Consider the following 21905-nt stretch of genomic DNA (forward strand, 5'->3'; position numbering starts at 1 on the left):
AATCTTGAAGGTTCCGTGGGCCTCTTCTATGAACTCTGATCTTTAGTTCTTTCCATAGATTTTCTATTGGATTCAAGCAAGTGATTGGCTGGGCCATTCTAGCGGCTTTATTTTCTTTCTTTGAAACCAGTTGAGAGTTTCCTTGGCTTTGTGTTTGGGATTATTGTCTTGCCGAAAGGTCCACCCTTGTTTCATCTTTATCATCCTGGTAGATGGCAGCAGATTTTTATCAAGAATGTCTTTGTTCATTTTTCCATTCATCCTTCCTTCAATGAAATTAAGTTTGCCAGTACTGTATGCTGAAAAACCGCCTCACACCATGATGTTCCCACCCGGAAACTTCACTGTTGGTATGGTGTTTCTGGGGTAAAGGGCAGTGCCATTTGACCTGCAAACACAGTGTGTGTTATGGCATCCAAAGACTGGCAACTTTGGTCTCATCTGACAAGACTTTATTCTCCCAGTATTTCACAGGGTTGACTAAATGTTGAAATGTTGTGCAGATAACTTTTAAATAAGCTTCAACATGCTTTTTCTTCAGCAATGGAGTCTTGCGCGGTGAGCGTGCATACAGGCATAGCGGTTGAGTGCATTATTTATTGTTTTCTTTGAAACAATTGTACCTGCTAATTCCTGAAGCTCTCCCTAAGTGGTCCTTGGCTTTTGTACTACTCTTCTGATAATTCTTTTCACTCCTCTGTCAGAAATTTTGCAAGGAGCACCTGGTCATGGCAGGTTTATGTTCAAATGATGTTCATTCCACTTCCAGATTGTGGCCTCTACAGTGCTCACTGGAACATTCAGAAGTTTATAAACCCTTCTGTAACTAATAGGGATGAGCTTCACGTTCGAGTCGAACCCATGTTCGACTCGAACATCGTCTGTTTGCCCGTTTGCTGAATTGCGAACGATATGGGCCGTTCACGCCAAATTTGTGTGGCGTGTCGCGGCCCATAATTCACTGCGGCATCGCAGTGCATTTCTAGCTGATGACTGTCCAAGCATGCACTATGACCCGCATGCTTGGCCAATCACAGCGCCGTCTGTAGAGAGAGCTGTAATTGGCCAAAGCCATGGTGGCTTTGGCCAATTATGGCTCAGGGGTTTAGTACACGCCCCACACTATATAAGGCCGCCTGCAAGGCGGCCCTGTGTAGTGTGTTCCAGCGTTGAGAGACAGAGACAGAGAGACAGTGTCATTTGATTTAAGTTAGATAGATTAGGCAGTCAGTTAGCTGCACTTACAGTGTATTGTGTATATATATGCATCCCAGGTGTTGTATATATATATATATATATATATATATATATATATATATATATACACTGTATTCAATTTAGCTAGATCCGTTCCTGTTATTATCTTCCTACTGACAGGCAGGCTTGTATTGTTACAGTAGTTACAGCTACCTGAAGAAAATTGCTGGTATTCTTCTGATCCTATTAGTACCACAATCAGGCAGCTAGACTATTTACAGTTAGTGTAGTGCGTCCTCCTCACGGTGTTCAGCTAAAGCTACAAGTTAGTTTAGTGTGACCTCTGCACAGTGTTCAGCTAAAGCTACAAGTTAGTATAGTGCGTCCTCCTCACAGTGTTCAGCTAAAGCTACAAGTTAGCGTAGTGCATCCTCCTCACAGTGTTCAGCTAAAGCTACAAGTTAGTGTATTGCGACCTCTGCATGGTGTTCAGCTAAAGCTACAAGTTAGTGTAGTGCATCCTCTGAACAGTGTTCAGCTAAAGCTACAAGTTAGTGTAGTACACAGTGTTCAGCTAAAGCTACAAGTTAGTGTAGTGCGTCCTCCTCACAGTCTTCAGCTAAAGCTAAAAGTTAGGGTAGTGCGACCTCTGCACAGTGTTCAGCTAAAGCTACAAGTTAGTGTAGTGCATCCTCTGAACAGTATTCAGCTAAAGCTACAAGTTAGTGTAGTGCACAGTGTTCAGCTAAAGCTACAAGTTCGTTTAGTGTGACCTCTGCACAGTGTTCAGCTAAAGCTACAAGTTAGTGTAGTGCGACCTATGCACAGTGTTCAGATAAAGCTACAAGTTAGTGTTGTGCGTCCTCTGAACAGTGTTCAGCTAAAGCTACAAGTTAGTGTAGTGCGTCCTCCTCACAGTGTTCAGCTAAAGCTACAAGTTAGTGTAGTGTGACCTCTGCACAGTGTTCAGCTAAAGCTACAAGTTAGTGTAGTGCATCCTCCTCACAGTGTTCAGCTAAAGCTACAAGTTAGTTTAGTGTGACCTCTGCACAGTGTTCAGCTAAAGCTACAAGTTAGGGTAGTGCGTCCTCCTCACAGTGTTCAGCTAAAGCTACAAGTTAGTGTAGTGTGACCTCTGCACAGTGTTCAGCTAAAGCTACAAGTTAGTGTAGTGCATCCTCTGAACAGTGTTCAGCTAAAACTACAAGTTAGTGTAGTGCGACCTCTGCACAGTGTTCAGCTAAAGCTACAAGTTAGTGTAGTGTGTCCTCCGAATAGTGTTCAGCTAAAACTACAAGTTAGTGTAGTGCGACCTCTGCACAGTGTTCAGCTAAAGCTACAAGTTAGTGTAGTGCGTCCTCTGAACAGTGTTCAGCTAAAACTACAAGTTAGTGTAGTGCGACCTCTGCACAGTGTTCAGCTAAAGCTACAAGTTAGTGTAGTGCGTCCTCTGAACAGTGTTCAGCTAAAACTACAAGTTAGTGTAGTGCGACCTCTGCACAGTGTTCAGCTAAAGCTACAAGTTAGTGTAGTGTGTCCTCCGAATAGTGTTCACCTAAAACTACAAGTTAGTGTAGTGCGACCTCTGCACAGTGTTCAGTTAAAGCTACAAGTTAGTGTAGTGCGTCCTCTGAACAGTGTTCAGCTAAAACTACAAGTTAGAGTAGTACGACCTCTGCACAGTGTTCAGCTAAAGCTAAAAGTTAGGGTAGTGCGTCCTCCTCACAGTGTTCAGCTAAAGCTACAAGTTAGTTTAGTGTGACCTCTGCACAGTGTTCAGCTAAAGCTACAAGTTAGAGTAGTGCGTCCTCCTCACAGTGTTCAGCTAAAGCTACAAGTTAGTGTAGTGTGTCCTCCTCACAGTGTTCAGCTAAAACTACAAGTTAGTGGAGTGCGACCTCTGCACAGTGTTCAGCTAAAGCTACAAGTTAGTGTAGTGCGTCCTCCTCACAGTGTTCAGCTAAAGCTACAAGTTAGTTTAGTGTGACCTCTGCACAGTGTTCAGCTAAAGCTACAAGTTAGAGTAGTGCGTCCTCCTCACAGTGTTCAGTTAAAGCTACAAGTTAGTGTAGTGTGTCCTCCTCACAGTGTTCAGCTAAAGCTACAAGTTAGTGTAGTGTGACCTCTGCACAGTGTTCAGCTAAAGCTACAAGTTAGTGTAGTGCGTCCTCTGAACAGTGTTCAGCTAAAACTACAAGTTAGTGTAGTGCGTCCTCTGAACAGTGTTCAGCTAAAACTACAAGTTAGTGTAGTGCGACCTCTGCACAGTGTTCAGCTAAAGATACAAGTTAGTGTAGTGTGTCCTCCGAATAGTGTTCATCTAAAACTACAAGTTAGTGTAGTGCGACCTCTGCACAGTGTTCAGCTAAAGCTACAAGTTAGTGTAGTGTGTCCTCTGAACAGTGCTCAGCTAAAACTACAAGTTAGTGTAGTGCGACCTCTGCACAGTGTTCAGCTAAAGCTACAAGTTAGTGTAGCGCGTCCTCTGAACAATGTTCAGCTAAAACTACAAGTTAGTGTAGTGCGACCTCTGCACAGTGTTCAACTAAAACTACAAGTTAGTGTAGTGCGACCTCTGCACAGTGTTCAGCTAAAGCTACAAGTTAGTGTAGTGCGTCCTCTGAACAGTGCTCAGCTAAAACTACAAGTTAGTGTAGTGCAACCTCTGCACAGTGTTCAGCTAAAGCTACAAGTTAGTGTAGCGCATCCTCTGAACAATGTTCAGCTAAAGCTACAAGTTAGTGTAGTGCGTCCTCTGAACAGTGTTCAGCTAAAACTACAAGTTAGTGTAGTGCGACCTCTGCACAGTGTTCAGCTAAAGCTACAAGTTAGTGTAGTGCGTCCTCTGAACAGTGTTCAGCTAAAACTACAAGTTAGGGTAGTGCGATCTCTGCACAGTGTTCAGCTAAAGCTACAAGTTAGTGTAGTGCGTCCTCTGAACAGTGTTCAGCTAAAACTACAAGTTAGTGTAGTGCATCCTCTGAACAGTGTTCAGCTAAAACTACAAGTTAGTGTAGTGCGTCCTCTGAACAGTGTTCAGCTAAAACTACAAGTTAGTGTAGTGTGACCTCTGCACAGTGTTCAGCTAAAGCTACAAGTTAGTGTAGTGCGTCCTCCTCACAGTGTTCAGCTAAAGCTACAAACTAGTTTAGTGTGACCTCTGCACAGTGTTCAGCTAAAGCTACAAGTTAGGGTAGTGCGTCCTCCTCACAGTGTTCAGTTAAAGCTACAAATTAGTGTAGTGTGTCCTCACAGTGTTCAGTTAAAACTACAAGTTAGTGTAGTGCGACCTCTGCACAGTGTTCAGCTAAAGCTACAAGTTAGTGTAGTGCGTCCTCCTCACAGTGTTCAGCTAAAACTACAAGTTAGTTTTTTGCGAGCTCTGCACAGTGTTCAGCTAAAACTACAAGTTAGTGTAGTGCGAGCTCTGCACAGTGTTCAGCTAAAGCTACCTGTAGAAGGTTGGTGGTGTTTTCCTGATCCTATCACTACCGCAGGCAGCTAAATAAGCTACAAGTTAGTTTTTTGCGAGCTCTGCACAGTGTTCACCTAAAGCTACCTGTAGAAGATTGGTGGTGTTTTCCTGATCCTATCACTACCGAAGGCAGCTAAATAAGCTACAAGTTATTTTTTTGCGAGCTCTGCACAGTGTTCAGCTAAAGCTACCTGTAGAAGGTTGGTGGTGTTTTCCTGATCCTATCACTACCACAGGCAGCTAAATAAGCTACAAGTTAGTTTTTTGTGAGCTCTGCACAGTGTTCAGCTAAAGCTACCTGTAGAAGGTTGGTGGTGTTCTCATACTACAGGCAGGCAGTTGATTTTGCTAGCTGCAGTATCAGTATATATATATATATATATATATATATATATATATATATCCCAGCTTAGTGCAGCTACAGGCCATTAGTATGTCTGGAAGGCCAACAAGGAGAGGCAGACAGTCACAAGCCAATAAAAGAGGGCAAGCAGGCTCTGTGTCTAGTGACAACAGTGCTGTTTGTGGAGACGGTGCATCCTCATCAGCACGTGGCCGTGGGACACGCTTGGCCTTTTTTTCGGCAGCTGGCCATGTTGAGCCGCAACATGCGGAAGACTTGGTCGAGTGGATGACCAAGCCATCCTCATCCTCCTCATCCTCTTTCACCCATGCTCAGGGTACTTTGTCTGGCAAAGCAGCTTCCAACGCGGCCTCTTCCCTTTGGCTCAATGGCATCAGTGACTCCTTCCCTAGCCCCACCATGTCCTCCTGAGGAGTCCATCGAACTGTTTGACCACAGTGTTGGGTACATGCTCCAGGAGGATGCCCAGCGTTTAGAAGGCTCTGATGATGATACTGAGCTAGATGAAGGCAGTAACGTGAGCACGGATAGAGGGGGTGCCCAAGAAGGACAGCAATCTGGCAGTCATGCTCCCCCTGCTGCAGCATACTGCCAGGTTTGCTCCAGTGATGAGGAGGGAGGGGATGATGAGGTCACTGACTCAACGTGGGTGCCTGATAGGAGAGGGGAGGAGGAGGCACATCACCAATGAGGCAGGATGCCCTCCAGGGGCCAGCCTAAGGGCAGCACACTGACTGCATCACACCCCAAAGGTCCGCATGTGCAGGGCGCTGCTGTTTCTGCGCGTTATTCCAAAAGTTCTTTGGTGTGGGTCTTTTTTGAGACGAGTGCATCAGATTGCACTGCTGCTATTTGCAACATATGTCTCAAGCGTATCTCGCGTGGCCAAAACATCTCCCACTTTGGCACAACTTGACCAGACATATGTTGACCTGCCATGCAGTTAATTGGTAAGCGTATCTAAAAGACCAACACCAAAGAACAAAGAGGACCTCTCCTTGCTCCTCATCAGCTGAGATCTCCAACCCCACTATACCTTCAGTCCTCTCTGAGACCTGCACTGAGAGGAATGAAGGTGTAGAATTAGGTGTGTCACAGCCAAGTACTTGTGGGCAATCTGCTTTCGGTACACCGACGTCAGATTGTACCAGGCAAATTTCCCTGCCCCAGCTGCTGCACCTCCGAAAGAAGTTCGCTCCCAGCCATCCACATGCCCAGCGGTTGAATGCTAACTTGGCAAAATTGCTAGCACTTCAATTGCTGCCTTTTCAGTTGGTAGACTCTGCCCCCTTCCGTGAGTTTGTGGAATGTGCGGTTCCTTAGTGGCAGGTACCCAAACTCCACTCTTTCTCATGGAAGGCGATTCCAGCTCTCTACCAGCATGTGGAAGGCAATGTCTTCGGTAGTGGACAGGGCAGTCAGCGGTAAGGTGCATATTACCGCTGACTCATGGTCCAGCAGGCATGGACAGGGATGTTACCTAAGTTTCACAGCGCATTGGGTGACTCTGCTGGTAGCTGGGAAGGATGCAGGACAAGGTGCAGTAGTGTTGGAGGTTGTTCCACCACCACGCCTCCAAAATGCCACTACTAATGATTGTGACACACCTCTCTCCTCCACCCCCTCCTCTTCTTCTTCCTCCATGGCCTCTTCCTGTGCTTTGTCCTCGGAACCAGTGGTGCTCCGTAGCCGCTCAAAGGGCTACGCAAGTATGCAGGCCAAAAGATGCATTGCGGTGCTTGAGCTGGTGTGCTTGGGGGACAGGAGCCACACTGGGGCAGAGGTTCTGTCAGCTCTGCAGGGGCAGGTTCAGAGGTGGTTGACGCCACGCCAACTTAAGGCAGGAATGGTGGTTTGCGACAATGGCACCAACCTCCTCTCTGCCTTCCGACAGGGACAAATGACCCATGTGCCCTGTTTGGATCACGTCCTTCACTTGGTGGTGCAGCGGTTCTTGGGCAGGTACCCTGGCTTACAGGATGTCCTGAGGCAGGCCAGGAAAGTCTGTGTGCATTTCCGCCGGTCATATAATGCCAGTGCTCGGCTGGCAGACCTCCAAAAGGAGTTTAACCTGCCCAAGAACCGCCTAATCTGTGACATGCCCACCAGGTGGAACTCAACGTTGGCCATGCTGCCATGCTGCAGCGGCTGCACACGCAGCAGAGGGCCATCAATGAGTACCTGTGCGACTATGGCACCAGGACAGGGTCAGGGGAGCTTGTTTTTTTTTTCCCACGCCAGTGGGCCATGATCAGGGATGCATGCACTGTCCTGTCACCATTTGAGGAGGCCATGAGGATGGTGAGCAGTGACAGTGCATGCATCAGTGACACTGCCCCCCTTGTCCACCTGTTGGAGCACACGCTGCGTGGAATAATGGACAGGGCAGTTGAGGCAGAACAAAGGCAGGAAGAGGAGGACTTCCTTAGCTCTCAAGGCCCCCTTTATCCAGACAGTGTTCCTGCGTGCCCGCCGATCACACAGGAAGAGGACGAGGACGAGGAGGAGGAGGAGGAGGGGGAGGATTGTGTCAGTATGGAGGTGGAGCTTGGCACTCAGCATCAGCAGCAGTCTTTAAGGGATCAGTCCCAAGAAACACATGGATTTGTACGTGGCTGGGAGGAGGTGGCTGCAGACCATGTCGTCCTTAGTGACCCAGAGGACTCCGGACCAAATGCCTCAGCAAACCTACGCTGCATGGCCTCCCTGATCCTGCAAAGCCTGCGGAAGGATCCTCGTATTCGTGGTATCAAGGAGAAGGAACAATACTGGCTGGCAACCCTCCTTGATCCACGTTACAAGGATAAGGTTGTGGACCTTATCTTGCCATCGCAGAGAGAGTAGAGGATGAAACATCTTCGGGAGGCCTTGCAGAAAGGTCTGTGCAACGCGTTCCAGAGACTGGGAGGTTACAAACTCCTGTTTCTGTACAACGTGTTGCTGAGGCTTCAGGTCAGTCAAAGAAGGAGCGGTGGAGAAGGTGGCCGTCTGACTGATGCGTTCAGACAATTTCAGGACTTTTGTGTTTAATATATGTCTATTTTATGATGGACGATTAAGTATATGTATTGTGTGTCACTCTGCACTTTTTGGCTGGCACATGTCATTTTTCAGCTTTTGTTTGCATATATGAATCATTTATGAATCAACGTTATTTATTTTATTATTTATTTGTTTATTGCACTTTTAGCACCTGGTTTGCACTGATTCAGTTTGGAGCATTTTGTTGATATTACCATTTCACATGCTCACTGCACTGTTTATTTTTGCACATTAAGTTTGTTCATTTTGGGGGATATAGCACATATTGGGATTAAATTATTTTATACTCTGTTGTATATGCACTGTATCTCTGTGTGCCAGGATTAGGGCATGGTTAGCACACTCTAGCGCATCATATTTATTTATTTATTTATTTAATATTTCACACGCATTACAAGGCGTGACTCATGTGTGCGGCTGTGTAGTGCTTACTTTTAGCACTAGGTTCATTTTGGCTCATAGGAATTTTTCTTTGTTCATTAGGTTACAAACTCCTGTTTCTGGACAACGTGTTGCTGAGGCTTCGGTCGGTCAAAGAAGGAGCGGTGGAGAAGGTGGCCGTCTGACTGATGCTTTCAGACAATTTTTTAGTCTGCAGCCCCAAGGTATGATGGGTTCCAGCAACCATCGCCAGCGTCTATTTTACATGGTGCAGGAATACCTAGGGGCAAGATCTGACTTGGACACCTTTCCCAACGAAAATCCTCTGGGTTACTGGGTCTTGAGGATGGATCACTGGCCAAAACTTGCACAGTATGCAATTGAGCTACTGGCCTGTCCTGCATCCAGCGTTCTTTCGGAATGCACATTCAGTGCTGCTGGAGGCTTTGTAACCGATCACAGGGTGTGTCTGTCCACCGACTCGGTCGATCGACTGCCCTTCATAAAAATGAATCAGTCTTGGATCACCACCAGCTACCAAGCACCTGATGCTGATTTAACCGAATAATTTTTTTGGAAATCTCAGATCCCTTCAAAGACTGCCTATGCTGATGCTAAGTGACTATCCTGAGTAATTATCCTCTTCCTCCTCAATGATCACGCTGATAGCTTGTAAGAACATTTTTGTTTCTGGGCGATGTCACCAGTGCCGAAGGCCCAATTTTTCAGCCCCTGTTTAACAGGGGCGTGTAATTACAATTTTTGATGCAATACTTTGCAGCAGGGCTCATTCCTGCGTTCCAACTAGAGTATCTGTGAGGGGTTGCAGTGTTGTGGCACCAGCACTAGTGCCTAAGGCCCAATTTTTCTGCCCCTGTTTAACAGGGGCGTGTAATTACAATTTTTGATGCAATACTTTGCAGCAGGGCTCGTTCCTGCGTTCCAACTAGAGTATCTGTGAGGGGTTGCAGTGTTGTGGCACCAGCACCAGTGCCTAAGGCCCAATTTTTCTGCCCCTGTTCAACAGGGGCATGTAATTACAATTCTTGATCTAATATTTCACAGCAGGGCCCTGTGAGGGCTTACAGTGTTGTGGCCACAATAACACCTAAGGCCCAAATTTCTGCTGAGTATATAGGGCAGGCCCCTACTTTCAAACATCCAAATTACAAACGACTCCTACTTGCAAACGGAAGGAGACAACAGGAAGTAAGATGAAATCTACCCCTAGGAAGGGAAATTCTCTCCTCTAAGAGTTAATATGGGAAAAACATTTCTCCTTTCCACTGATGCTTTATCACCAATCCTTGTTTCACAAAAAAACCTACATTTTCAAAAAACATTTGTCATTGGGACAAAAAGTGAGGTGAAATCTTCTGAAGAGGAGCACAGACAGCAAAACAAATGTCATAGGGGTGATAACCCTTCCCTAGGTTTTCCAAAAAGCTTAAAATAGATTTTTTGGCTGGAGCTAAACACGTTAAAAATGTACCAGTTCAAAATTACAAACAGATTCTACTTAACAACAAACCTACAGTCCTGTATACTGCTGTTCAGAGTACAGAGCCTGTATACTGCTGTTTCCTTTTTTAATTTGGGTGCGGGGTTCCCCTTAACCCTTTCATGACTAAGCCTATTTTTGAAATTTGGTGTTTACAAGTTAAAATCCGTATTTTTTGCTAGAAAATTAATTAGAGTACCCAAACATTATATATATTTTTTTAGCAGAGTATCTAGAGAATAAAATGGCGATTGTTGCAATATTTTTTATCACACGGTATTTGTGCAGCGGTGTTTTAAACGCAAATTTTTGGAAAAGGGACACTCATGAATTTTAAAAAATCCAAACAGTAAAGTTACCCCAATTTTTTTGTATAATGTGAAAGATGATGTTACGCCGAGTAAATAGATACCAAACATGTCACCCTTTATAATTGCACGCACTCGTGGAATGGCGACAAACTATGGTACCTATGAATTTCCATAGGCGACACTTTAAAAATTTTTTACGGTTACCAGGTTTGAGTTACAGAGGAGGTCTAGGGCTAGAATTATTGCTCTTGCTCTGACGATCGCGGTGATACCTCACATGTGTGATTTGAACACCGTTTACATATGCGTGCGCTACTTCCGTATGCGTTTTCTTCGCTGCGCGAGCTCGCAGGGACAGGGGCACTTTTAAAAAAAAATTTTTTTATTTATTTATTTATTTATTTTTTTACTTTATAAATTGTGTTTTTAAAAAAAAATTTTTTTTTTTTTACTTTTATTGCTGTCACAAGGAATGTAAACATCCCTTGTGACAGTAATAGGTGGTGACAGGTACTCTTTATGGAGGGATCAGGGGTCTAAAAGACCCCCCATCCCTCCTTTACACTTCAAAGTATTCAGATCGCCGAAAATGGCGATTCTGAATACTGTGTACTTTTTTAAATTCGGCGCCATTGGCAGCCGAGTAAACGGGAAGTGACGTCATGACGTCGCTTCCGGGTTTACAACGAGAAGGCTGGAACGAAGCTGCTCACAGCTTTGTTCCAGCCCGCCCCCAGCTGCCGAAGGTACCCGATCGGATACCAGGCCTCCCGATCGCACGGGAGGCCCGGTAACAGCGGCGGGAGGCGGCGGGAGGGGGGCTTGTTATACTCGGGTAGCCGATCGCCTGCTAGAAACAACGGTACCGGGATGATGCCTGCAGCTGCGGGCATCATCCCGGTATAACCCCGGAAAGCCGAGTACATATATCTGCGTACGGTCGGCGGGAAGGGGTTAATATCCATACAAGACCCAAAGGGCCTGGTAATGGACTGAGGGGTACCCATGCCGTTTGTCTCACTGATTTTCATCCATATTGCCAGGACCCGACATTACATTAAAGCTGCAAGCAGTTTGTGCAGGGACTGTTTTAAGCACGGGAAACACGTGCCACTTTACAGGCATACTATAGACACCCCCCAGGTACGATATTTAAAGGAATATTTCACTTATTTTTTTTTTTACTTTAAGCATCATTAAAATCACTGCTCCCGAAAAATCGGACGTTTTTAAAAGTTTTTTTTGCATTGATACATGTCCCCTGGGGCAGGACCTGGGTCCCCAAACCCTTTTTAGGACAATACCAAGCAAATTATCCTTTAAAATGAGCACTTTTGATTTTGAACGTTCGAGTCCCATAGACGTCAATGGGGTTCTAATGTTCGTACAAATTTTCGGTCGGTTCGCAGGTTCTGGTGCGAACCGAACCGGGGGGTATTCGGCTCATCCCTAGCCAGGACCCGACATTACATAAAAGCCGCAAGCAGTTTTAAATGACTTTTTTCCTTTAAAAATTACATTTTGTGCAGGGACTGTTCTAAGCACGGGAAACACGCGCCACTTTACAGGCATACTATAGACACCCCCCAGGTACGATATTTACAATATAGATGTCAATGGGGTTCTAACGTTCGTGCAAATTTTCGGTCCGTTCGCGCGTTCTGGTGCGAACCGAACCGGGGGGTGATCGGCTCATCCCTAGTAACTAATGCCATCAGTATGTTTTGCAAGTTTGCAAAGGTCTTGAGAGAGCTCTTTCCTTTTACCCATCATGAGATATTTCTTGTGTGACACCTTGGTAATGGGACACCTTTTTATAAGGCCATCAGTTGAGACTGAACCATCTAATATTACTTTGCACTGACAAGGGGCAGGATTGCTTTCTTATTACTGATAGATTTCAGCTGGTGTCTTGGCTTCCCATGCCTTTTTGCATCCCTTAATGCATGTGTTCAAAAATTTTCCCTGTGTCATTCTATTTTATTAAACATAACTTAATTTCTAAAGGTATTTGTTTTGGTTTCTTTGTATGTATTGATTGCATGGGTTGTTACCGACATGTGGTGAACATTTCATGTCAATAGCATTTCTGCTTTCAGCTCTACAATAACATGCCCATTGTTTACAAAACTGGCAGGGGGTTGTCACACTAGTGTCTCATCCATTTCAGATAAACACAGCTTCATTTTCTGTGCCTTCTCTTTAGCTAACCTATAGTGCTTTGAAAATCCTTTGCCACGTATTAAATGTTATTTTGTGATTTAAAGTTTTTATAACTATAGCAAAAAAAAGTAGGAAACACAACCATTTAAAAAACAAAATGTAACAAAAAATATAAATAAAGTTGATAGTAGAGATAGTTAAAGGAGTTGTTTCAACTGCCAAGGAATATGTATTTCCTCACACTCCACCCTATGACTGGACAGTAAAAGGAGAAGCAGCATCTCTGTCACTCTGATCTCTTTTCCTACCTTTATGCTCCTTACACTGCAGCACAACTGCTTGGTTCCTTGTGCTGCAGCTTTATTATGTTTAGATTAAAAGATTGCATTTCATTGGAGTAGATAACTGTATAAACTTCAGAAACATATGCAGATACATTTTTAGCATTTTCAAAGTAACGTGCTGACCCTTTGAGATTGGATACTACAAAAGCTTCCTTTTCTAACCCTAATTTATACCTTAAAACAGTTTGCAGATAACTATAATTACCATGCAGTAGCTCTTTTTGTATTGTCATTTGCCTTTTCCCCCATTGTAAATTTCTATTATTGCTTATACAGGTTATCATTATTATAAATTGTGTTTTTTTAAGTGTACCATGCTTCACAAATGGTGTTAGTTTTCCAATCACATATGCTATTTTGTTTCATAGTACATTGCTGGTACAGTAAAGGTTACGTTGACCTTACAAATGTATTTAGAGTAAAATACCACAATACATTTTTTACAGTACCTAGTACAATGTGCTACAATTAGCAAACCAATCCTTCTACAGCCTTTGTCTGCCTCCTCCTCTATTAGATTGTACTGGAACAATACCTATACTGCAATTTATATGATGAATGGTATTTACTTGTGTCTAGTAGTGCATGGTAAGCTTCTATTAAATCCAAAGGTAATTGGTGGCTTTAAACAGTGAGTGTAGATCAATTGAGATGTACTATACAAGTCTACAGTCAATTCATTGTGATGAACATGCTTATAATGATATCACTGAAATGCAAAGAATAATGTTCATGTTGCACTCCGCAAATTGGGAGCTTCCAATCAGCTTCCAGTCAGAGCAATCTGCTATCTATGTTTTCTATTGTTTCCCAGTTTCAAGTGACTATATGATAGAAATCTTTGTGGAAATTGATTAAAGATGAATTTACAACTGGCATTGCAGTAATTTAATTAATTTCCATCATTTGGTTGCTTGAAACTGCAAAACAATTTAAATGGCAGTGGGCAAATTGCAGTGGTTGAAAGCTGATAGAAAGCTCTAAAATGCTTGAAAATGTGCAGTATACAGGCAATAAACAGAGCAGAGTTCAGGACATTTGAACTTGTCTCAACTGGCTTTTCCATTAAAAAAAAACAAAAACTGCTGAATGGATCATAACTTCAAAATTTTCTATCATAACATAAAATTTGAACTGTTGGTACATTGCCTTGTTATGTCAACATAATTTTCAGACAATGGAGAATACCATTTTTGATTGTACAAAAGACCATCTAGATGAATGCAACCAACCACCTTGGTTTCTGTTAAAACCATGAAATGTTGTTTGCTTCTATACATTTTCCCATTTATGGCCAGCATAAGGTTGGTAGTGTATTACCCTATCCCAGCTGTATTTCAAGCAACACCTGTTTTTCAAGTTTTTCAAGCTGCAAAGAGGTTCGTAGGCAGTGATAACGAGTGCTTGGAATTGTCAGAAATGCTCATTATAACACACAAGATTTCCCAATATTTTCATTGCATTTCTATGATAAAATAGGAAATAAAGATTTAACTGTGCTTGTTCTGTATTTATTCATTGACCACAGAGAAGATCATATATGGTTTTGGCAATCTGAGAACAAGCAGAGAGCTGAGAACTGCATTAGACTTTAATGTGCTGGTCCTCTGGGACAGACTCAAGGAAATAAGTATTGGATATGCCTGTTTTTTCCCGGGAGCTGCGATGCCATTTGGTTTTAATTATACACCAACCGCCCCCCTTTTTTTTTGTATTGTGATTGTCCTTCTAATGGTTTTTGTTTGTTTTATTTTGCAACACTCAAATCTTTTTTGTTTTTCTGTTTCTTTTAGGGGTGCTAGTTTCCTAGGGGGCATATGCCCACACTTCCTGCTGTGATTGAGGCCAGTGTTGGATGGCCTCGTAGGCAGTGACAACGAGTGCTTAGAATTGTCAGAAATGCTCATTATAACACACAAGATTTCCCAATATTTTCATTGCATTTCTATGATAAAATAGGGAATAAGGATTTAACTCTGCTTGTTCTGTATTTATTCATTGACCACAGTTCTTTCTTGGTGATATACCTGCTTGTCTTTGGGTAGCCCTAAAGTGGATGTAAACATGCAAGTCATGTGGTTACTTTCCTGTCTTTTCACTGGATATTAGAGATCATAGCAGAAGTTCAGTGTTAGAAATACACAGGAGAACATGCATATTGACAAGGAGTGTAGAGGTGGGCGGGGAGTCTACTGACATCACGACTCCACCCACCGAGCTCCAGACAACAGACCCACCCACAGAATATGCAGTTTTTCGGGTCTAATAACAGACAAAGGGGAGACATTTGACAGGTAAAGATACATGCAGGAGGCATGTATATCCTTATAGATAACCCCTATGGCAGTAGTTTAGAAAGGATGACATTGGGTTTACATCCACTTTAATAAGACAAACAATAGTTTAAAATTATATCATTACTAAATGAACACTATGTGACATTTCTATTATTTCTGTGGGTTTATGCTGAAATGCACACAGGGTTAAGGAAACATATTGTATAGAAAACAAATATTCAGTGGAATAAATAAGCTGTGTAGGAAAAAAATGTGTCTTGTTGCGTTGCTTGCTTCAGCAGGAATTACATCGGTCAGCATGAGTCAAGATTCAGGAACATGCTTGGAAATATAATTTTAATATGTAAGAATTATAATGTGAGATAGAAAATAAAATGACAACTTTGTGTTTAAAAAGTCGTGGTAATGTGTGTGTAGCCAGGTGCTGGGCTACAGCAATATGGAGAAGTAGACACTGGGGTTTATTTACTAAAGCTGGAGAGTACAAAATTAGGCTCACTTCTGCATAAAAACCAATCAGCTTCTAACCTCAGCTTATTCAATTAAGCTTTGGCAATACAACCTGGAAGCTCATATGCAGAAGTGAAGCTGATTTTGCCTCTCCAGATTTAGTAAATAAACCCCATTGCCTTTTAATTCTCTCTCCCTCTAGTGAGGTACTGATATTATGCTGTACCATTCTCCTCCAGCCAGCAGGGGAAGTGCTAAAGCCTAGCAAGCCTATAGATTCCTATGCAGAGTGCTGAGACTTCTGAAAGTTGTAGTTTGAGATGATAGCCATATAATGGGGCGGATTGACTCCTTAGACTATATATCCCAATAGGCACTGTGCGGTAGGAGGAGTGAGAAATTATATTTCTTCCTCTTGGCATTGAGAGAGTTAGAGAGAGAGCACCCCTGTTTAAATATTTGCCTACCAGCAGGAGACCATACCAGCAGAGATCCGAGCCTAAGACTGGGAGTAAGGACAACCGGGGGGGCAGCAGAGCATCACCCACATCACAACACCTGCACTACTGCCGCAGGGAGACTGAAGCATCAATGCACCCTTTGCTTCCCACCACTGATCACTGGAGGCCTTATGGGGGAGACTAAGGGGGACCCCCTTCTACAGCGAGAGGTCACCACAGCATCCTGGGGACTGGTGAGAGGGCTATTCGCACATTGCTGAGGCTGCTAAGACTGAGCCACTGAGAGCAGTGCATCAAGTGCACCCAATCCATGCTGCACTTTATACAGCACCTATTCCTAACCTAGACTGCACCTATACCAACCCTATACTGCATTACACTATACTTTTACAGCATCTAAACCACATCTACCTTGCATCTGTGTTGAGACTATATGGTACCTGTACTGTAGCTATACTACATGCAGGTTAACTAAAACAATCTTGGAATACCTCTGTAGTGGGACTTTACAGGCAATATACTGTAGTATAACTATGTTAAAAGACATTTAGCCAATCTTTATTTGTACACATCAATAAAACTCATATAAAAAAAGAAAGGAAAATTATGGCTGTGTCATTTTTGTAAGACTATAGAGAGTTTATTACAGCATTTCCGTATATCAGTACCTTACACCCCATGTTAAAAAAGATGATCCTCCATTTTGTCTTGTAAACATAGGGTCACCCAACGTGTTTTAGAAAGTGATTTCTTTCTTCAAGGGTATATAATGTAAAGGGTATCACTTGTCTAGAACAGAATACAGTCATTTCTCTCCCCCCTTTTTTTGGGGGAGTGATTATCTGCTCCTACTGCTCTGAGTGACTGCAATATGCAGTATGTATTATCCCCTTTTTTTAATAAATAGGATACATACTTCTCATGGAGGGACTCCATAATTTTACTTATGGGTTCCACTCCGGACTATCCAGGCCGGGCCTCATCCTTAAAGGAATGGTAGTTATATTTATATTTACTGGTAGAAAAATCCCCCTTTCTCTTTTATGTTTATGGATATGGGCAGTTGTATGGCCAGCCTGGCAAGAACCATGCAAACATAGGGGGTTTTGTTTGTGTTGGTCCTGAACTAGGGAGCCCCCCTTCCCCATTATATTGTATATGTATGCATATATAGCAAATTGAAGGATGTGTAGTACATAATTTGTTTTGAATTGCTCTTTTACTTGTCAAACCAAGTGCACATATACAATTCACGTTTTCCTGATAACAGTTTAGAACAAACTGCATTCTTTGTCAAACCAACCAGACCCATAGGGTTAAAAATGTATATATACATACCTGTGAAGGGAATGAGGGAATGAGGGACAACAATTAGCAAAATCATTTAGGCATGGGACACACCCACTGTCACTCCCCCTCAAAGGAGAATTATACAAAAAATTATAATTAGTTAAACCCACAAGTGTTTTTTTTTCCCACTACTATTCTTTTATACTGGCTTTTGAAATTTACAAATGCAGCAATTTAGAAATTAGATGAAAGGTTTAGCTGTAGGAAATACTTCTTGAAAGATAAAAAGTGCATTTTATACACAACTATATAGATCAGACCGAAATGAGGGACAAATGAGGAGGAAAGAGGGACAGAGGGACTTTGTTCCAAATCTGGAACAGTCCTTCGAAATCAGGGGCAGCTGAGTTTGGGCTGGTTTGGGCCCAAGTCCTGGATGTGACTGCTGGCTGGCTAAGTGAACAACAGCATTTTTCTTCCTGTTTTTAAAGTGACACCTGTGTAAATTTTTTGTTTCTGCTCTACAGCATGAGTGCATACACAACTATATGAGACTTTGTTATGCTCTGTATCTTTCTGAAACGCATTGGATGACCCCATGTTAACAAGACAAAATGAAGAATCATCAATGTTAACACAGGATGTAGGCTACTGATATATGAAAATGCAGTAAAAAACCTCATTATAGTCTTACAAAAATGACACAACTACAATTGTCTTTTTATATGAGTTTTATTGATTTGTACAAAAAAAGATTGACTATATGTTTTTTAACACAATTGTACTATATTGCCTGTAAAGTCAGTATTCCAAAATTGTTGTTGTTACTATATAGGGATGTTGGTCATTTCTGAATATACAGTACCTCTTCCTATCTTCCTAGAAGCATGCAGGTTAACTGGGTTGTTAAGTGGTCCATCGCTCTTAAAGGATCCCAACATATTCATCATTATGTAAGTCCCCTTTGTTCCCCTCTCTTTCAATTTATATTTCTAAGACAATGTAAGCTGCAAATGTTAAAATATTTTTTAAAGTTATCCTATATGAATGGGAACTACTCTCTTGCTTGCCAACTGCCTTGGCCCTTGCCTGGACATAAGACACTAAAACAGACCAAATGGCCATGGGAATTTTAAAGCGATATGTCATACCAAAAAGTAGTCCAATCTTAAAAATCTTGGGAATTTTATTTAGTATATATATCATAAAATATCCATTATCATGTACAGAATCCTTAGCTATATCAAAAGGTGTATTTGTCTGCAATTTATATCTAGAAGTGCAAACAAGGATGAACAAACAATGCTATAACTCTCAATGCATTTTGTAAACCAACGTTCACTTCTTCTGTTTCTGCTGATCAAATATCTACAGAGAGACCATGTCATTAAAAATAATGCATTTAGATTTACTGGTATATAAAAAAAGAGGAGATGATAAATATTTCCTCCAGCCCCAGCCCAATACCAAAATGGTAATGCGGTGGTAAGAAATATACTTATACATCAATTGTAAACAAACAACATACAACAGCAGGAACAGCAATGGTTGGAGATCAGGTGCAAAAGATAGGCTTATTCCAGGAGCTGTGGATGGGACTGTAGGCCACATACTGGGGGCACATAGCGCAACCATAGGGTTGTGCTGGCTTAAAAGAGTACATGGCTGAAATCATATACTGTATGTGAAAAGAGTGTAAATATTTCACAAGGACAAATATAAATACCAACAGCAAAGGGTGCAGCTAGCTGGAATCACAGAAAGAGAGGTGAAATTAGGTAAATATGAAGTGAACCAGGATCAGTACAATGATGAAAGATGTGCATTTAAAAGAAGTGAGCAAAAGTTATATAACGTTAGACTCACCTAGGGACATCCAAGTTGGATAAAGCAAAAGAAGGGGGTCAAATTGCCCCCACATAAAGGAGTTGGTACATATGAAATATCCAGAGAAGTAGGTGGAGAAGTAGGTGGAGAAGAAAAGCTTTCTTAATATTGGTGCACTTACTGAATATCATAGGTGAAGATCATCACCATGTCCGAGTCCAAGCACCTCTATCAGCAACCAAGGAAAAAATAGCACACACACCCTTCTGCACGTGGCCGCTTATATGGCCCAGGGGGGCAGCGACCTACCCCTCCAACACAATGGGGGAGGCCCAAGGCCACACCAATGGCTTCCAAAATGGTGGCCTGATGGAAAATGAGCACACACAGGACGTGATGTCGCAAGACATCAAGGGCATCACAGCGCAACCACATTGGCGCATGTGCAGTGGTCCAATGGCACCAGCAAAATGGCCGCCATGACAGAAGGACCAGATGCATAGTGCCGATGCCAACGAATGCAGATGGCAATCACAGCAAAATGGCTGCCGTGACAGTAGGACCAGCTGCATGGTGTCAATGCCATCCAACACTGGCCTCAATCACAGCCGGAAGTGTGGGCATATGCCCCCTAGGGAACTAGCACCCCTAAAAGAAACAGAAAAACAAAAAAGAATTGAGTGGCGCAAAATAAAACAAACAAAAACCATTAGAAGGACAAACATAATACAAAAAAAAAAAAACGGGGGGGTTGGTGTATAATTAAAACCAAATGGCATTGCAGCTCCCGGGAAAAAACAGGCATATCTAATACTTCTTTCCTTGAGTCTGTCCCAGAGGACCAGCACATTAAAGCCTAGTGCACACTAGTAGTTTTTTTTTATTCAATCCAGCAGGGCTGAACGAAAAAAAAAACTGACAGCTCAGGAGAAACCGCTGTACTTACTATAAGATGTTAGTACAGTGATCTCCCCTGCTGTGCTATTGTGCCCACCCCCCACCAGAACACCCCGGTCAGCGCTCTCAGCCATTGGTTGAGAGCACTGATCGGGAGGCAGTCTACACATGCCCCTTTGACAGAAGTCAGCCGAACGGCTGGCTTCTTTTGAACCGGCTGAAGCCATCTGACATTCGGCCCATGTGTATGGGGCTTTAGTCTATCCTTAAGGACCGGCACCCCAGGCTAGTCTATTTTGTAACTGATACATTTTTTCAGAATCCAAGCTTCTCTCTTCATATCTTGTGATTCTGTGCCCACCTCTACTGTATGTGGGATAGAGACTGTTGTATGTGAGACAGCCATAGTTGAATGTGAAAATAGATTTGGAGGGACTGGTGTGTGTCCTGTCCAATCCGTATAGCCAGAAAAATAGAACTAGTAGTGCCCAAACCAAAACCCATCACAGATTTGACAAGGGACAGACCAGGTAGGTAAAAAAGTACAAAATATTTATTATGAAATATGTAACAAACATGAATATCACATAGAAAAAGTATGCAAATGACAAAAAGATATAAAAGCACTCAGCAAGGTACCTAACGTGCACGTCATGAATAATAGACGGCAGTTGCCCAAGGAACATGTTGATAGGGCTAACCACTGTACATTCCAGGCATGGATGCCTTACATGTTTCAGACCTTAAAGGGCCCTTCTTCAGAGGTATATTTAGGTCAGTTGGGTATCACATTCTATAAAGTAAGAGTATACAATTAATAATATATCAAAACCACATTGTCTTTGCAGTAATTACATTTCAATATATGGTTGCTTCAAAAAAGTTGGGAGGGCATGTAAGATGCATACTTACAAAATTGTATAGGCAGAGAAATATGTCCGGTAGAAAAGCAGAAAGGTTTCCTATAGTCAGACTGATGGCTGTACACCAGGTGGCCAGTATAGTGGTTGGGATCCACAATGCCAGAAACCAGTGACAGAAGCGGAGGAGCACACATGTACAGACAAGGATCCCCCAGTCAGGAAACAAATGTTCTTGCTGTTTAACTCCAGCAAATCAGCAGCACATGATGTGTCTGGGGAAACACTATGATGTAGGATCTGTGTATATAAATAAAAATAAAAATGACTTTAGGGAAGGAGGGGAGTAGAACAAAATAGGTATTTGTATAGTATAGGTGGTGATATTACCACACAGGGACTGCAGTATGGCCTTTGAGCCCAGCCAACCCTGTGTGAATACCACCTATGGGCCATGCTGCAGTCCCTGTGTGGTAATTTTACCACTTATACTATACACTAGGGATGAGCCGAACACCCCCCGGTTCGGTTCGCACCAGAACCTGCGAACGGACCGAAAGTTCGCACGAACGTTAGAACCCCATTGACGTCTATGGGACTCGAACGTTCGAAATCAAAAGTGCTCATTTTAAAGGCTAATTTGCATGGTATTGTCCTAAAAAGGGTTTGGGGACCCGGGTCCTACCCCAGGGGACATGTATCAATGCAAAAAAAACTTTTAAAAACGGCCGTTTTTTCGGGAGCAGTGATTTTAATGATGCTTAAAGTAAAAAAAAAAAAGTGAAATATTCCTTTAAATATCGTACCTGAGGGGTGTCTTTAGTATGCCTGTAAAGTGACGCGTGTTTCCCGTGTTTAGAACAGTCCCTGCACCAAATGTCATTTTTAAAGGAAAAAATCTCATTTAAAACTGCTTGCGGGTTTAATGTAATGTCGGGTCCTGGCAATATGGATGAAAATCAGTGAGACAAACGGCATGGGTACCCCCCAGTCCATTACCAGGCCCTTTGGGTCTTGTATGGATATTAAGGGGAACCCCGCACCC

The sequence above is a fragment of the Aquarana catesbeiana genome, linkage group LG01 (assembly GCF_042186555.1).
Source record: "Aquarana catesbeiana isolate 2022-GZ linkage group LG01, ASM4218655v1, whole genome shotgun sequence".
NCBI lineage: Eukaryota > Metazoa > Chordata > Amphibia > Anura > Ranidae > Aquarana > Aquarana catesbeiana.